At 42.9% G+C, this 18981-nt stretch overlaps 2 pseudogenes; both read left to right on the forward strand.

The window, feature by feature from the left end:
* The first annotated feature begins 10 nt into the window (after window positions 1-10).
* Window positions 11-3424, forward strand: LOC112077252 (zinc finger protein 879-like; annotated as a pseudogene).
* A 5944-nt stretch (window positions 3425-9368) lies between these two features.
* Window positions 9369-18981, forward strand: part of LOC112077249 (zinc finger protein 883-like) — a 9770-nt pseudogene continuing 157 nt past the window's right edge.

The following is an 18981-nucleotide window of genomic DNA, read 5'->3' on the forward strand; positions in this document are numbered from 1 at the left end:
AGAAGAAGAAGAGTACGTTGTGTTCCAAGTAGCTCTTGAGTAAAAGTTGGCGGTAGCAGACAACAGGATTCTTGAAAAGGGTGTTGTTGAACGTTTTCTTGACTTATAGATCAGGTAAACTCTTTGCAAATAATTTTTTCTGAAGTAAGGTCAGCCTACATGAGACGTTTATTTGTCACAATTTAAATCCTGTTCTGATATTTAATTAGATGTTTGATTGCTCTGGTATAATCTTTATCTGAACGCTATGACAAAGGAAGAACTGTTGCCTACACATTTCTTGTCATGTGAAAAAAGTAGCTTCCTTGATGGATTTGGTAAGTTTGGCTGCCTTTTAACAGTAGTGAATAGCTCAGCTGTATACAATTATACGTTCAGTTAACTTTTAACATTATATCTCTGCTGTGTGGCATAAAAAGGTGAGTTTGGTTAACTAACAGTAGCCTATAGCTCTACTGTATAAAATGTCTTGGTCTAGATTTCATAATCTTTGATCTTCCACATCAATGCGTTACATTTGAACAGCTGGACAAAATAAACCATGGCGGTAATTAAAGCTGGACAAAGTAAACCATGGCGGTAATTAACTTGTTGGATATTTTGTCCTAAAACAAAGTAACCTTCTAGCCTATCTCACACAAACCCTTACAAAACAATGATTGCTGTTTTGTAACTGCAGACAGTCGACTGTGATTTCTGGAGCAGTAATTGCAGAATAACTGCGGTGTACTGCACTGTAACTGCAGTTACACTGCAAAATTACTGCAGTAAAAAAACGTATTTTGGACACAGTGTTTGAAACATACTGCAGTTGCACTCTGAATGCAATGTTTTTTGTAAGGGGATTAATACAAGTAAGTCAGTGTGCAACGAGCAGATAAAGTCAATACCATGGAGAAATAATTACACCTAGCCTATGTAACCGATGTGAAATGGCTAGCTAGTTAGCGGTGGTGCGCGCTAGCAGCCTTTCAGTCGGTGACGTCACTTGCTCTGAGACCTTGAAGTAGTGGTTCCCCTTGCTCTGCAAGGGCTGCGGCTTTTGTGGAGCGATGGGTAACGATGCTGCGTGGGTGACTGTTGTTGATGTGTGCAGAAGGTCCCTGGTTCGCGCCGCGGGGCGAGGGGACGGACTAAAGTTAAACTGTTACACTATGCGCAGTTATGCAAGCAGAGGCCAAATTAAAGTTTACAGTAGCACTGCCAATGGCAGATTTGGTTAATGTAATGAAATGTTGTATATAATGCACCTTTTTAAAAGAAAAACACCTTCCAGTGTAAAAACCAGGGAATTCAAAAAAAAAAAGTTTAAAGTGAGAAGTAGGCATTGGTCTGAAGCTGGAAAAAAGGAAATTCACAAGGTTTGAATCCTAAGCAACCTGCATACACATTTAAAAAAATAAAGACCAACAAAGCTACTGTAGTAGAGCAATACTGTGGGCTGTAAAACCTTGGTAGAGCATGGGTGGAGTAGGCATTGTGGTGCGTGAATTTCCTATCTTTTTCGGCTTCAGACCAATACCTACTTCTTACTTCAAACAATTTGTGTTTTTAACTCTTACTTTTGTAACTGCTTACTTTAAAATAGATGTCTTGACAAGGGAACATAAGTGTCTTGTCTACTAAATTGCATAGCCACTGTAAAATAGGCTACATTAAAGTAGACTCAGCAAAATGACGCCACAAGCAGCAAATATTGCAATGAGTGAGATGCAAGACTTTGCTGTCACACTGTCACACACAGTATCTGTGCATGTGCAAAGGGTATGCTTCACGCTGTTCCAGCATGGTTGCCACAGGACCAAAACAGTTGGGAAGTTTAGCCTCACGCTTCAATGCTCTGGGTAATTGCGGCAATTCACCCACTAGGCTGTTTACTTTGTGCATCTAGCCTACGTCATATCGCAGAGTCTACCTTTAAACTCAGAATATGCTATTCTGTTATTTTGACTCTTGAATGTTTTTCTTTTACTAATGTTTCTTAATTCCTGCCTAAATATTTATTAGACTGTTTGTATAGGCTACCTCAAGTCCCGGCAGTGTGTCAAGGCCCGTATCTTGAGAGGGTGGAGCTCCACATTCTGGTTCTGCTCCTCGTTCTAGCATCTCCTAATCTCTCCTCCTAACACATATGAACCCAGAACTTCGTCGAGCGGCTGACCAATTACGTGAGACTTTAGTTCTGGGTTAATCAAGACTAACTCAGGGGTGAAAGATGTGTTCAACTCCACTGAATGCTCAATCAAAGGTTCTGAACATAAGACAGGGGCCATTACAAGTGTTATCAGTTTTGACATTTGTACTAAGAGTAAAAAATATATATACCACTTCCAAAGTGCTGAAATTATTTTATATGTACAATACCTCCTGCGTTCACCAGGACAGAGATAGCTCGTCCCCCTCCACCCTGCCGGAGTGCCCGGGTTGTAACTCTCCCAGTAGCTTCGAGAGGGGGACACGAGAAGGAGGGAGATGGAGATTTGATTTCATCAAGTAAGAACAATGGTGTATGTGGATTAGACTACAATCTGCTTCTGCAACTTCTGTTAATTGATAGATACAAAATATACTGTATATTTATGATAATATTTGTTTAGGGACCCATATTTCCAAAACCTAGTTATTTAATGTCTTTGTTTCACAGGGGACACCCATAACCGTCGTTCTCTCAGTGGGGGGGACTTATCATCTGGGGAGCCTCAACAACATCATGATGCTGACGAGACAGAGAATAATCTCTCCCGATCAGAACATCTCAAGAAACCCCAGCAGAGACGTACAGGGAATAAATCTCACTACTACTGCTCTGACTTTGGGAAGAGGTTCACTACACAAATGTCCTTAATTCACCAGCGGAGTCACACCGGAGGGAAACCATACCGCTGCCCTCAATGTGGGAACTCTTTTGCTGCATCTAACACCTTAAAATATCATCTAAGAATCCATACAGGAGAGAAACTGTACTACTGCTCTCAGTGTGGAAAGACTTTTGCTGCATTTAACACAATCTCATCTGAACATCCATACAGGAGAGAAACCGTATAGCTGCTCTCAGTGTGGGAAGAGTTCCACTTGTCCAGGGGGTCTTAAAGTACACAGAAGAACCATTACAGGAAGAGAAACCTTACAGATGCTCACAGTGTGGGAAAGAGTTTCACTGCTTCTCACAACCTTAAAATTTCATCTGAGAATTCATACAGGGGAGAAGCCTTACCCCTGCCTTGATTGTGGAAAGGTTTTGTTAGTGCAGGAGCCCTAACCATACACCAGCGTGTACACACTGGAGAGAAGCCTTATAGCTGTTCATCAGTGTGAAAGAGCTTTTCGTTTCAGAAAAACTAACATACACCAGCGCATACACAGTGGAGAGAAACCTTATAACTGTGATCAGTGTGGAAATGCTTTGCTCGGTCAGGAGAGCTGACTACACACCAGAAACACACACTGGAGTGAAGCCTTATAGCTGTGATCAGTGTGGAAAACTTTGCTCTAGCTTCCACCCTGACTACACACCAGCGAACACACACGGAGAAAAGCCTTACAACTTTATCATGTGGAAGAGCTGTGCTCGACTTCCTCCCTGACTAGACACCATCGAACACACACTGGAGAGAGAACTTAGTTGTGTATGTGGTAAGAGCTTTGCTCTAGCTTCCACCCTGAATAGACACCAGCGAACACACACTGGAGAGAAGCCTTACACCTGTGATCAGTGTGGGAAGAGCTTTGCTCTATCAGAACACCTGAATAGACACCAGCGAAACACACACTGAGAGAACCTTAACTGTGATCAGTTGGGAAGAGCTTTGCTCTATCAGAACACCTGAATAACACCAGCGAACACACACTGGAGAGAAGCCTTATAGCTGTGATCAGTGTGGGAAGAGATTCAGTCAATCAGGACACTGAATTCACACCAGCGAACACACACTGGAGAGAAACCTTATGTCTGTCCATGTGGAAAGAGCTTTTCTCATTTAGGGCCAATGAGAAAAACACCAGAACAAACAATGTGCCATATTTCCATCTCCCTCCTATCCAGTTCCAGATCCCTAAATACATGTGAAATAGAAAACATCTAGTCAACAGTCATAGCCATCTACCATTCTTAAACAGTTGACTTAGTGTTACGAGATTTTGTTCTCAATGTTCTTAAACTGAACTTCAATTAAACTACTCAGTCTGCAACCAGAGTTTGTAAGATTCTGGTTGAATGAACAGACAAGAGTCCCAGCTTACAATAGTCAGAATGTTTATTCACGAGAGCGCTCTAAAATCAAAAAATGCAAACACAGCTTTATTAACACACACAAACAAGTTAAAATCTTAACCACGCCTTGCTCAGACAGTCAGTGTTTTTCCACTACACAGATCAGTACATTGTTTCTTTAATCTGCAACATGTTTCATAATTTTCTGCAAGCCTAACAGTTTCTCCCCTCCACGGGTGGAGACAGAATGTCCTGTAAGGAGCACAATCTGTCGATAGCTCCTCTTATCATTTGTTTCCCACTTGCACCCTGCTTACATACTAAAAAGGAACAAAAGGTCCTTGTTCTAATTCTGACTYAAACTAGACACATCATCAGATTATAGTTTTATGATTCTAATAAATGTCATACAATTATATGGTTTCAGGGTGGAATATTTTAATCATTACCATTAAGCATATAATTCCCTTATCGCTTAGTCTGATCACCATGGTAACCTCTGGAGCATAATATGCATCTCTGATCTAGGATCAGGTCTCCCCTGTGTCTATGTAATATCACATATTGTGATTTTATATGGATCATTGTCATCATAGAAGATGTCATAATGAACCTGTGTGTGGGGGGGGGGGTTGATAATTGACTTCTTTCATATACTTGTAACACTATTATTATTATTAAATAAAGTCCCAAGTGGCGCAGTGGTCTAAGACCATCTCAGTCTTCGACCACGAGGCATCACTACAGACAACCTGGTTCGAATCCAGACTGTATCACAACCGGCRGTGATTGGGAGTCCCATAGGGCGGCGCACAATTGGCCAAGCGTTGTCCGAGTTTGGCCGGTGTAGGCCGTCATTGTAAATAAGAATTTGTTCTTAACTGACTTGCCTAGTTAAATAAAGGTAAAATAAATGTAGAATAATGTTTCAACAGTAGTAGGTGTGTATTCAATTGATCAATAAATTTAATCCATTATCTTCTGTACAACTTCTGCTTATTTTTCCACCTATAATTATTTATTCACTAAATTGATTAAAATGCTCCTAAAACTGTAATAAATTATGCATCACATAATTATATCCATGAAAAACAATATAAACGCAAAAAGTAAAGTATTGTTCCCATGTTTCATGTGCTGAAATAAAAGATCCCAGAAATGTTACATGCGCACACATAATTTTTGTGCACAAATTTGTTTACATGCCTATCAGTGAGCATTTCTCCTTTGCCAAGATAGTGCATCCACCTGACAGGTGTGGCATATCAAGAAGCTGATTAACCTACTTGAGAATGCTGTTCATTGACTAGAGCTCAGTGTGCACACGGGCATAGTGCCCTCCAAGCTCAACACTAAGCTAAGGACCCTGGGATTGAACACCTCCCTCTGCAACTGGATTCTGGACGTTCTGACGGGCCACCCCCAGGTGGCAAGTGTAGGCTCCCGAGTGTCGCAGCGTCTAAGGCACTGCATCTCAGTGCTAGAGGCGTCACTATAGACCCTGGTTCGATTCCAGGCTCTATCACAACTGGCCGTGATTGGGAGTCCCATAGGGCGGCACACAATTGGTCCAGCGTCGTCTGGGTTTGGCCGGTGTAGGCCATATTGTAAATATGAATTTGTCTTAACTGACTTGCCTAGTTAAATACAGTTAAATACAAATGTAATAAATATAACAACCACATCTGCCACGCTGACCCTCAACACGGGAGCTCCTCATGGGTGTGTGCTCAGTCCCCTCTGTTCACCCACGACTGAGTGGCCGCGCACGACTCCAACACCATCATTAAGTTTGCAGATGACACAACGGTGGTAGATCTTTTCTTTTCTCTCGACAGCCTATAGGGAAGAGGTCAGAGACCTGGCAGTGTGATGCCAGGACAACAACCACTCCCTCAACGGGCCAAGACAAATAGTTTATCGTGGGCTACAGGAAACTGAGGGCCGAACGCATCAACGGGGCTGTAGTGGAGCGGGTCGAGAGCTTCAAGTTCGTCAGTCGTGAAGAGGGCACAACAACGCCTCTTACCCCTCAGGAGGCTGAAAGATCCTCAAAATTGTACAGCTGCTCCATCGAGACCTCTTGACAGGCTGCATCCAGCTGCGATCAGCGGTATGGCAACTGCTTGGCATTCAACCGCAAGGCGCTACAGAGGGTAATGCATACGGCACAGTACATCATCAGGGCCGAACTCCCTGCCATCCAGGACCTCTATACCAGGCCATGTCAGAGGAAGGCCTTAAAATGGTCAGGCTCCAGCCACCCAAGTCATACTGTTCCTCTACTACCTCACGGCAAGCGGTACCGGAGTGCAAGTCTGGGACCAAAAGGTTCCTGAACAGCTTCTAACCCTAAGCCATAAGACTGCTAAACAGTTAATCAAGACTACCCAGACTATTTACAGTGCATTCGGAAAGTATTCAGACCCTTGACATTTTCCACATTTTGTTACATTACAGCCTTATTCTAAAATGTATGAAATGTTTCTTACCCTCATCAATCTACACACAATACCTTATGATGACAAAGCAAAAACCTTTTTAAATGATATCACATTTTACATAAGTATTCAGACCCTCTACTCAGTACTTTATTGAAGCACCTTCAGCAGCGAATACAGCCTCGAGTCTTCTTGGGTATGATGCTACAAGCTTGGCACACCTGTATTTGGGGAGTTTCTCCCACTCTCTGCAGATCCTCTCAAGCTCTGTTAGGTTGTGATGGGGAGTGTCGCTGCACAGCTTTTTTCAGGTCTCCCAGAGATGTTAAATCGGGTTCAAGATCCGAGCTCTGGCCACTCAAGGACATTGAGACTTGGTGCCCGAAGCCACTCCTGCTTTGTCTGGCTGTGTGCTTAGGGTTGTTGTCCTGTTGGAAGGTGAACCTTCGCCCCAGTCTGAGGTCCTAGCACTCTGGAGAGATTTTTCATCAAGGTTCTCTCTGTACTTTTGCTCCATTCATCTTTCACTCGATCCTGACTAGTCTCCCAGGCCCTGCGCTGAAAAACAACCCCACAGCATGATGCCAAAACAACACATCACCGTAGGATGGTGTAAGGTTTCCTCCAGACGTGGACGCTTAGCATTCAGGGCAAAGAGTTCAATCTTGGTTTCATCAGACCAGAGAATCTTGTTTCTCATGGTCTGAGATTCCTTAGGGAATCTAAGGATCTTAAGAATCCTAAGGTCCAAGCGGGCTTCATGTGCCTTTTACTGAGGAATGGCTTCCGTCTGGCCACTCTACCATACAGGCGCTGATTGGTGAGTGCTGCAGAGATGGTTTTCCTTCTGGAAGGTTCTCCCATCTCCACAGAGAAAACTCTGAAGCTCTGTCTGTGACCATCGGGTTCTTGGTCACCTCCCTGACCAAGGCCCTTCTCCCCTGATTGGTCAGTTTGGCCGGAGCGGCCAGCTCTAGGAAGAGTCTTGGTGTTCCATACTTCTTCCATCCACTGTGTTCTTGGGGATCGTTCAATGCTGCAGAAATGTTTTGGTACCCTTCCCCAGATCTGTGCCTCCACACAATCCTGTTTCAGAGATCTACAGAGTCTGCCTTTCAAATCATGTCCAATCAATTAAATGTACACAGGTGGACTCCAATCAAGTTGTAGAAACATCTCAAGGATGATCAATGGAAACGATGGACACCTGAGCGTCAATTTTGAGTCTCAGAGTAAAGTTGCTAATAGTTATGCAAATAACTAATTTTCTGTTGTATATTTTTATACATTTGCAAAACAATATATATATATTATATTTTTCACTTTGCCATTTAAGCAGTATTTTGTGTAGATTAATGAGGGGGAAAATGTATTTCATCTATTTTAGGATAAGGCTGTTACATAACGAAGTGGAAAAAGTCAAGGGGTCGGAATACTTTCCGAAGGCACTGAAAGTCGACCTCCTTAATTATTTATATCAACAACAACAAAATTGCACTTACTCTATGCACACTCACTAGACTACCCACACACTCACGCCAACACACACACTACATTCGCTCACTCACACAAAACACACGTGCAAATGGGCCCCACACATAGTAACAAAATAATAATAAGGCTATATACAAGGAGTAGCAGTACCGAGGCAATGTGCAGGGGTACAGGTGATTGAGGTAATGCAGTATGTACATGTAGTAGGGGTAAAAGGGACTAGGCCATCAGGACATAAATAAACAGAGTAGCTGCAGCATATTTGAAGTGTGAAATGTGTTCCCTTTTTTATTTAGCAATTTTATCTGACTTTTTTTCAACCTTCATTGTTAGGAATGTGCTCGTAAGTAAGCATTTCACTGTAAAGTCTACAGCTTTTCTATTTGGAGCACGTGACCAATAAAATGTGATTTGATTTGAGTAGTAGAAGGAGGATGGGTACAGGGCGAGGATCCCTCGAAGTGAGTTAGGAATAATATGTATTCAGTAAGGTTGGTCTCTTAGTGTTCATAACCATTGCTATCAACTGTACTGTGCAGAAATTGAATTTAAGTCAGCATAAAATATGTTGTGGTGGCAGCTGCAGAGAAGTACTTGGATTACATGATTTTACTGCGAAAAATTGCAGGGAGTGTTCTGTTTTTAATGAGGGTTAAATTGCAGGTATTTTTTCTATCACCAAGAATAATGGATTGTACAGTAGGTGGCAACATGCACCTCTAGCGTTTGTTGCTGACCGCCATAAATACTATTGAAGAAGGACTTCACGCTGGTTTTTTATAACTACCCAAGATAGACCAAGCCTGTCGTTTCCAAATTGAGCAATATAGAAACAAGCAAAAGGTGGGCAGGACCTAGCACGAGCTAACATTGGCTGGTTCTGAGCATATTTGCATATTCGGTTAGGGAACGACCCTACTCTTAAGTGCGCGTGTGCAATAACTCAATTCGATGCACTCCTAAACACGCACTTTTTAAAAACTTTCGCAAACGGTAAAAGTCTACCAAAGTTAGTCCTATCTGTCGTAACAGATTTTAGTTTTGGAAACAAAAAACTGCATTGAGATCAAATGTCTCATGATATAGAACATTGAGCAAAATGTCGGCCAAAATCCATCTCGCTCCATCTTTCTCCCACTGCCAGCCACTGGCTTCCTCTCACCACCAATTTGTATGAGTGGGAAACGCCAACCGGATGCTTCACATTTATTCCTCCAGTGAAATATCTATGTCATTGTTCTATCTGTGGCTGGACTCTCTCAGATCAAATCTTATCCAGGATCTTACTGAAGTAAGATTAGCCTACATTGAATTTTGAATCCAGTTTTGATATTTAATAGACGTTTGATTGCTCTGATCTAGCTGTTTCAGTTGTAGACTTGCGACTGAATTGCCTGCGACAAATGCCATAATAGTTATCTGAACGCTGTGACAAACATCGTAACTATAGCGTACACATTTTGAAGAAACGTTGAAGAAAGAATAGCGTCCACAATGGATCGGGTAAGTTTGGTTGCTTTTGTTAGCAATAGCCCTACTGTGGTCAGTGTTGGTGTTGAAATGTCTAGGCCTGTTTTCAACATTTGATCGTCCACTAACATGCGTTGCATTTGAACAGCTTAACGTTAGCTAGACAGTGGTGGAAAATGTACTAATGAAAAAATGAGAAAATTTTACTCGAGTAAAATATTTGTGTTAAAATACTATCCTGCTAAGCATTCGAAATGTATCTAGTACTTTTGGTGTCAGGGAAAATGTATTGAGTAAAAAAGTACATTATTTTATTTATAAATTACTGGAGTAAAAATTGTCAAATATAATTTAAAGTTGAGCCACCCCTTGTTTATGGAAACTTGCACACAAAATTGTCTGACCAAATATGTAGGAAGAGTCATCGTTTGTGGCTGTGGTAACTAATGATGCACACACACATAAAGTCCAAATTGGCTAATACCCGTAAAAATTGCCTGAAAAATATGAAAGAATACTATTTCCCTTGAAGTAGTGAGAGCTGAATGTAAAACATTGCTAAACTTACCCCACTCTCCCACACTTTAAAGTAGTCCTCCGCGTGATTTTATTTTAAAAAAAAATATTTTTAAAAATAAATGTTATTGTTGAAAAGCAATATCCCAACTATAGATACAGTAAAGTACACACTTTCATCGGCCCCTTCCTTGCTTGAGGAACAATACAGTTATTTAACACAGGTTTAACACCTAACACAAACATTGTACTTTTACACACTTAGCAATAGACTAGGCCCTGTTGTTACCTCATATCCCAGCAGCGATAATGCCTTGCATTACACCTGGGAAAAAACACTTCCATTGCTCAAAGTGCCATTGGCTCAACTTACCAAGGCCAAACATGTTGACTATATTAGCCCACACAGCTACAAGGTGATGATTTCATGCTAGTTAGGACCTCATATTGACGCTTATTAAGACCCCAACTGATGTATAGAACAATCTTTAAAATTGTCACTTTGGTTTAAAGATACAAGCACATGAAACTCTCAGCCAAATTCCGTTTTTTTGGACCTAACTTGCTTTGCACACTTTTTCATGTGGTTTCTTTCTGTCACAGAAATGAAATGAAATGATGACCTCTTCCTATAATTTTGGTGAAATTTAAATTTGGTATGTGTGGTTCCTAGAAACAAGGCCGGCCTCAACACTTCCCCTACAGTAATATGGATAAAAACATGCCACTATTTCCAAAGTTATTATAGTACACATACATTATTTGTAACTAGACTATAGTGGTACAAGTGTCTTATGGGACAGTTTTATACTAAAAACTTCTATAGTATGTGCCATTACAGTCTATTTCTTTTAACTTGTTGCTGCTACTGTCTCTTTTGACGGAAAATAAATAACTTCTGGACATCAGAACAGTGAATATTTAGCTTTTTCCCCCTTTAACGAGTCCGATGAGCCCGACATGAAGAACATACTGCTTTCCCGGAACTTGCCCAAATCCCCGTCATTTGCGTGAAAAGAAGACAGAGAATAAAGTGGGTTGCCTTCTGTGAATTCGTAGGCGATCGAATAAAACCCTCTCTTGCCTTCCGTTCTACTAGCTATATGTGCAACCATTGGAAAATAAAATCAACGACCTACAAGGAAGATTAAACTACCAACGGACATTCAAGACTAATATCTTATGCTTCACGGAGTCGTGGCTGAATGACGACATTATCAACATACAGCTGGCTGGTTATACGCTGTATCAGCAGGATAGGGACAGCGGCGTCTGTAAGACAAGGGTGACGGACTATGTATATTTGTAAACAAACGAGCTGGTGCATGACATCTAAGGAAGCCTCAAGGTTTGCTCGCCTGAGTTAGAGTACCTCATGATATGCTCTAGGACCACACTATCTACCCAGAGTTTTCATCTGTATTTTTGGTAGCTGTCTACATACAACCACATACCGATGCTGGCACTGAAGACCACACTCAATGAGGCTGTATTCCGCCATAAGCAAAACAGGAAAATGCTCATCCAGAGGACAGGCCGCTCCTAGTGGCCGGGGACTTTAATGCAGAGAAACCTAAATCTGTTTTACCAAATTTCTATCAGCATGTTAAATGTGCAACCAGAGGGAAAAAAATCTAGACCACCTTTACTCCACACAGAGACAAAGCTCTCCCTCGCCTCTATTTGGCAAATCTGACCATAATTCATCCTCCTGATTCCTGCTTACAAGCAAAAATGAAAGCAGGAAGCACCAGTGACTCAGTCAATAAAAAGTGGTTAGATGAAGCAAGATGCTAAGCTACAGGACTATTTTGCTAGCACAGATTGTGGCAATGAGGATGGCAATGAGGAGTACACCACATCAGTCATTTTCTTCATCAATAAGTGCATCGACGACGTCGTCCCCACCCGTGACTACGTACATACCCCAACCAGAAGCCATGGTTACAGTCAACATCCGCACTGAGCTAAAGGCTAGGAGCTGCGCTTTCAAGGAGTGGGACTCTAACCCAGAACCTTATAAGAAATCCCGCTATGCCCTCCGACGAACCATCAAACAGGCAAAGCATCAATACAGGACTAAGATCTAATCGTACTACACTGGCTCCGACGCTCGTCGGATGTGGCAGGGCTTGCAAACCATTACAGACTYCAAAGGTCTTCCAGGCGAGCTAAACTACTTCTATGCTCGCTTCGAGGCAAATAACACTGAAACATGCATGAGAGCACCAGCTGTTCCGGATGACTGTGTGATCACGCTCTCCGCCTCCGATGTGAGTAAGACCTTTAAACAGGTCAACATTCACAAGGCCCACAGGGCCAGACAGATTACCAAGATGTGTACTGCGAGCATGTTCTGACCAACTGGCAAGTGTCTTCACTGACATTTTCAACCTCCCTGTCCGAGTCTGTAATACCAACATGTTTTAAGCAGACCAACATAGTTCCTGTGCCCAAGAACACTAAGGTAACCTGCCTAAATGACTACCAACCTGTAGCCCTCACGTCTGTAGCCATGAAGTGCTTTGAAAGGCTYGTCATGGCTCACATCAACACCATCATGCCAGAAACCCTAGACTCACTCCAATTTGCATACCGCCCCAACAGATCCACAGATGATGCAATCTCTATTGCACTCCACACTGCCCTTTCCCACCTAGACAAAAGGAAAACCTACGTGAGAATGCTATTCAATGACTACAGCTCAGTGTGCAACACCATAGTGCCCTCAAAGCTCATCAATAAGCTAAGGACCCTGAGACTAAACACCTCCRTCTGCAACTGGATCCTGGACTTCCTGATGGACTGCCCCCAGGTGGTAAGGGTAGGTGACACATCTGCCACGCTAATCCTCAACACGGGCCCCTCAGGGGTGCGTGCTCAGTCCACTCCTGTACTCCCTGTTCACTCATGACTGCACGACTCCAACACCATCATTAAGTTTGCCGATGACACAACAGTGGTAGGTCTGATCACCGACAATGACGAGACAGCCTATAGGGCGGCGGTCAGAGACCTGGCTGTGTGGTGCCAGGGCAACAACCTCTCCCTCAACATGATCAAGACAAAGGAGATGATTGTGGGCTACAGGAAATGGAGGACCGAGCATGCCCCCATTCTCATCGACAGGGCTGTGGTGGAGCAGGATGAGAGCTTCAAGTTCCTTGGTGCCCACATCACCAACAAACTAACATGGTCCAAGCATACCAAGACAGTCGTGGAGAGGGCACAACAAAACCTATTCCCCCTCAGGAAACTAGAAAGATTTGGCATGGGTCCTCAGATCCTCAAAAGGTTTAACAGCTGCACCATCGAGAGCATCCTGACTGGTTGCATCACTGCCTAGTATGGCAACTGCTTGGCCTCCGACAGCAAGGCACTACAGAGGGTAGTGCGTACGGCCTAGTACGTCACTGGGGCCAAGCTTCCTGACATCCAGGACCTCTATACCAGGCGGTGTCAGAGAAAGGCCCTAAACATTGTCAAAGGCTCCAGCCACCCTAGTAATTAACTGTTCTCTCTGCTACCGCACGGCAAGCGGTACCGGAGCGCCAAGTCTAGGTCTAAGAGGCTTCTAAACAGCTTCTTCCCCCAAGCCATAAGACTCCTGAACATCTAATCAAATGGCTTCCCAGACTATTTGCACCCCCCCTTTTACACCGCTGCTACTCTGTTATCTATACATAGTCACTTTAATAACTCTACCTACATGTACATATTACCTCGACTAACCAGTGCCCCCGCACATTGACCCTGTACCGGTACCCCCTGTATATAGTCTCACTATTGTTATTTTACTGCTGCTCTTCAATTACTTGTTACTTTTATTTTTTATTTGTATTTTTTAAACTGCATTGTTGGTTAGGTGCTTGTAAGTACAGTTGAAGTCTGAAGTTTACATACACCTTAGCCAAATACATTTAAACTGTTTTTCACAATTCCTGACATTTAATCCGAGTAAAAATTCCCTGTTTTAGGTGAGTTAGGATCACCACTTTATTTAAAAAATGTGAGAATGATTTATTTCAGCTTTTCTTTCATCACATTCCCAGTGGGTCAGAAGTTTACATACTCAATTAGTATTTTGTAGCATTGCCTTTAAATCGTTTAACTTGGGTCAAACGTTTCGGGTAGCCTTCCACAAGCTTCCCACAAGAAGTTGGGTGAATTTTGGTCCATTCCTCCTGACAGAGCTGGTGTAACTGAGTCAGGTTTGTAGGCCTCCTTGCTCACACATGCTTTTTCAGTTCTGCCCACAAATTTTCTATAGGATTGAGGTCAGGGCTTTTGATGGCCACTCCAATACCTTGACTTTGTTGTCCTTAAGCCATTTTGCACAACTTTGGAAGTATGCTTGGGGTCATTGTCCATTTGCGACCAAAGCTTTAACTTCCTGACTGATGTTTGAGATGTTTTCAATATATCCACATACTTTTCCCATATGATGCCATCTATTTTATGAAGTGCACCAGCCCCTCCCTGCAGCAAAGCACCCCCACAACATGATGCCACCACCCCGTGCTTCCGTTGGGATGGTGTTTCTTGGCTGCAAGCCTCCCCTATTTCCTCCAAACATAATGAAGGTCATTATGGCCAAACAGTTCTATTTTTTTCATCAGACCAGAGGACATTCTCCAAAAAGTACGATCTTTATCCCCATGTGCAGTTGCAATCCGTAGTCTGGCTTTTTTTATGGTGGTTTTGGAGCAGTGCTTCTTCCTTCTGACGGGTTTCAGGTTATGTCGATATAGGACTCGTTTCACTGTGGATATAGATACTTTTGTACCTGTTTCCTCCAGCATCTTCACAAGGTCCTTTGCTGTTGCTCTGGGATTGATTTGCACTTTTTGCACCAAAGTACGTTCATCTCTTGGAGACCGAACGCGTCTCTTCCTGAGCGGTATGACGGCTGCGTGTCCCATGGTGTTTATACTTGCATACTATTGTTTGTACCCGATGAACGTGGTACCTTCAATTGGAAATTTCTCCCAAGGATGAACCAGACTTGGGGAGGTCTACAATTGATTTCTTCTGATTTTCCCATGATGTCAAGCAAAGAGGCACTGAGTTTGAAGGTAGGCCTTGAAATACATCCACAGGTACACCTCCATTTGASTCAAATGATMTCAATTAGCCTAACAGAAGCTTCTAATGCCATGACAATTTTCTGGAATTTTCCAAGCTGTTTAAAGGCACAGTCAACTTAGTGTATGTAAACTTCTGATCTACTGGAATTGTGATACAGTGAAATAATCTGTCCGTAAACAATTGTTGGAAAAATGACTTGTCATGCACAAAGTAGATGACCGACTTGCCGAAACTATTATTTGTTGACAAGAAATGTGTGGAGTGGTTGAAACACTTAGGTTGGAGTCATTAACTGGTTTATGTAAACTTCTGACTTCAACTGTAAGCATTTCACTGTAAGGTCTACTACACCTGTTGTATTTGGCGCGTATGACCAATACAATTTGATTTGACTATGGTAAACTCGGCRATAGTGGTAAAATGTCTTATGGGGACAGTCAATACTACAAACTTCATTAGTAAGTGCCATTACAGTTTTTCTCAATTCTCAATTTTTGGAACAGTGTTATAGAGAGATAAAGACTAAAGTAATAAAATGTTATTTTTATGTACAATATTTCCTGTGGTCACCAGGACAGAGCTAGTCCCTCCAACCTGCCGGAGTCCCCTGGTCACAACTCTCCTGGTAGCGCCTTACTGCTGGATCTGAAGAGGGTGTCTGTGCGGCTGGTTGACTGCAGGAAAACACCAGGGCGGAGTGGAACTGTGAGAGAAGGACACGAGGAGGGAGATGGAGATTTGATTTCATCAAGTAAGAACAATGGGGTGTGTTGATTAAACTACAATCTGCTTCTCTAACTGCTCATTGATTGATAAACAATATATATACAGGTAACTGCCAAAATAAACACCAACATAGTGCCTTAATAGACCAGAACAGCTTAAATGTGGCTTGGCGTAGATTCTACAAGTGTCTAACTATCGGAGGGATGCAACACCATTCTTCCACCAGAAATTCAATGATTTGGTGTTTTTTTGATGGTGGTGGAAAACGCTGTCTGAGGTGCCGCTCCAGGATCTCATAAGTGTTCCATTTGGTTGAGATCTGGTAACAAACGGCCATGGCGTATGATCTGCATCGTTCCCTTTCAGTCAGGAAACTTGGCCCAATACAGCTGTGGGCAGTTTGAGCGCTAGCACACTCTACTGAAGAACATTAGTCACGCCTGACAAGGCCAATATACCCTGTGCTTCAGCGGAATCCCCGCCTACCTACGGAGTCATTCCTTCAATTTCTTCCAGTCTTCATCTCGAGCTGAGCAGAACAATCTCACACATTTCTTCTAAACAAAGATTGGAATGCAATTTCAGGATTTATTCCAACTTAGCTGTCCCACTAACTAGGGCATGCTCATCCTTCTGGAAGTTGTGCGTTGAAAGGCAGTGCACAGTTTTGAAATATACCCAGATGCCACAGGTTTGTTGTTGGGTTGGAACCCTAGGTGATCTGCCGTGGGCCATTTCATTCGGTGTTGGGTCGTGATTTCAGATCCCCTGAGTCTCCTGACTAAAAGGGCACCTACAGTTATGACTAGAACTAATGTTCAATGAAAGAGGCAAACAAAGTACAACRGTTGTTTGGCCTCACACCGCCATGTTCAGATTAAGAGCGGTACTGAATTGAAGGAATGACTCCGTACCTTGGTTTTATCACATGAGAAGGTGGGACTTCTGSTGCCGGGCACAGTGTTCATTGGCCTTGTCAAGCGTGATTCTAATGTTCCTCCAGTAGAGGGCGCTAGTGCATGAACTCCCTATAGCTGTACCTTGTTTCCGTCCTTCAGGGAACAGTAGTTAAAGTAATAACTTTTTTTTTTAATGCTCATTAAATCATTCAGGGAACACTCATGCCCTGTGGATGATGAGGGCATTGTCATCAACCATAGGTTGAAGGTGAACACTTAGAGGGCGTTTACCTTGCCCTCTAAGTGGTTGAGTGGACCTAAACCATGCCAGGAAAATTAACCCAACACCATAAGAGCCGCCAGAACCCTAAATTCCTCAAGTGTTTCCTTTTATTTTGGCAGTTATGTTTATACTGAGGGTCATATTTGTTTATGGATTGCAAAACCTAGTTATTCAATGTCTTTGCTTCACAGGGGACACCCCTAACCGTCATTCTCTCAGTGGGAGGGGCTTATCATCTGGGGAGCCTCAACATCATGTTGCTGACGAGGCAAAAAAGAGTCTCTACAGATCAGAACAACTCAAGAAACCCCAGCAGAGAGGTTTAGGGAAGAAACCTCACCACTGCTGCTCTGACTGTGGGAAGAGTTTCACTAGAAGGAGTGGCTTCATTATTCACCAGCGGATTCACACCGGAGAGAAACCGTACTSCTGCTCTCAGTGTGGGAAGAGTTTCACCTGTCCAGGAGGTCTTAAGTTACACCATAGAATCCATACAGGAGAGAATCCGTACAGATGTMCACAGTGTGGGAAGAGTTTCGCTGCTTCTAACACCTTAAAATCTCATCTGAGAATGCATACAGGGGAGAAGCCTTATCCCTGCCTTGATTGTGGGAAAAGCTTTGCTAATGCAGGAACCCTAACCATACACAAGCGTGTACACACTGGAGAGAAGCCTTTATAGCTGTGATCAGTGTGGAAAGAGCTTTTCTCTTTCAGAAAATCTAACTATACACCGGCGCATACACACTGGAGAGAAACCTTATGTCTGTTATCAGTGTGGGAAGAGCTTCACTCAGTCAGGAGACCTGACTACACACCAGCGAACACACACTGGAGAGAAGCCTTATAAATGTGATCAATGTGGAAAGAGCTTTGCTCTCGCTTCGTCCCTGACTAGACACCAGCGAACACACACTGGAGAGAAGCCTTATAGCTGTGATCAGTGTGGGAAGAGCTTTGCTCGAACTTCCAACCTGTCTACACACCAGCGAACACACACTGGAGAGACACCTCACAGCTGTGATCAGTGTGGTAAGAGTTTTAGTCAGTCAAGAGATCTGATTACACACCAGCGAACACACACTGGAAAGCGGCCTTATAGTTGTGATCAGTGTGGGAAGAGMTTTAGRCAYTCAGGGAACCTGATTAGACACCAGCGAATACACACTGGACAGAGGCTTTATAGRTGTGATCAGTGTGGCAAGAGTTTTAGTCAATCAGGGAACCTGACTAGACACCAGCGAACACACACTGGACAGAACCCTTATATCTGTGTATGTGGGAAGATATTTGTTCATTTAGGGCCAATGAAAAAACACCAGAAAGCACAAACGTGTCGTCTTTCATCTCCCTCCCTTCTGGAACCGGTTCCAGATCCCTAAATAAAGGCTCTATAGAAAACATCTAGTGAACAGTCATATCCATCTCCCATTCTTAAACAGTTGACTTAGTCTGATCACCATGGTAACCTGTTTGGAACATAGATGCGGTAAAGAAGTCAATCGAACTCGAGCAAAACAATAGAATTCCCATGGAAATGTGTGGGGGAAAAGGGCCATGGAGGAATAATCCTGAATCTCTTCATTGCCCCCCAGCAAAATTAGTCTACGTTTAGACTATTGTTTATATGTGTATGTCACACTATATTGAGGTACAAATCAGAGTATAACGCTTGTATGTCAACCCCAACCAGCAAATGTTAATTTCATATTCACCAATCAACTGCATTACAGTTAAAAATGATTGACTACCACCACCGATGTCTGTATGCTAGCTATGCAAACCAGCTTATACTAACTGGAGTTAGCATTTGGAAGTCACTTCTCAACTTTTAAATGTTACCTGCGAAAACAG

This window comes from Salvelinus sp. IW2-2015, unplaced genomic scaffold (genome assembly GCF_002910315.2).
Source record: "Salvelinus sp. IW2-2015 unplaced genomic scaffold, ASM291031v2 Un_scaffold4405, whole genome shotgun sequence".
Taxonomy (NCBI): domain Eukaryota; kingdom Metazoa; phylum Chordata; class Actinopteri; order Salmoniformes; family Salmonidae; genus Salvelinus; species Salvelinus sp. IW2-2015.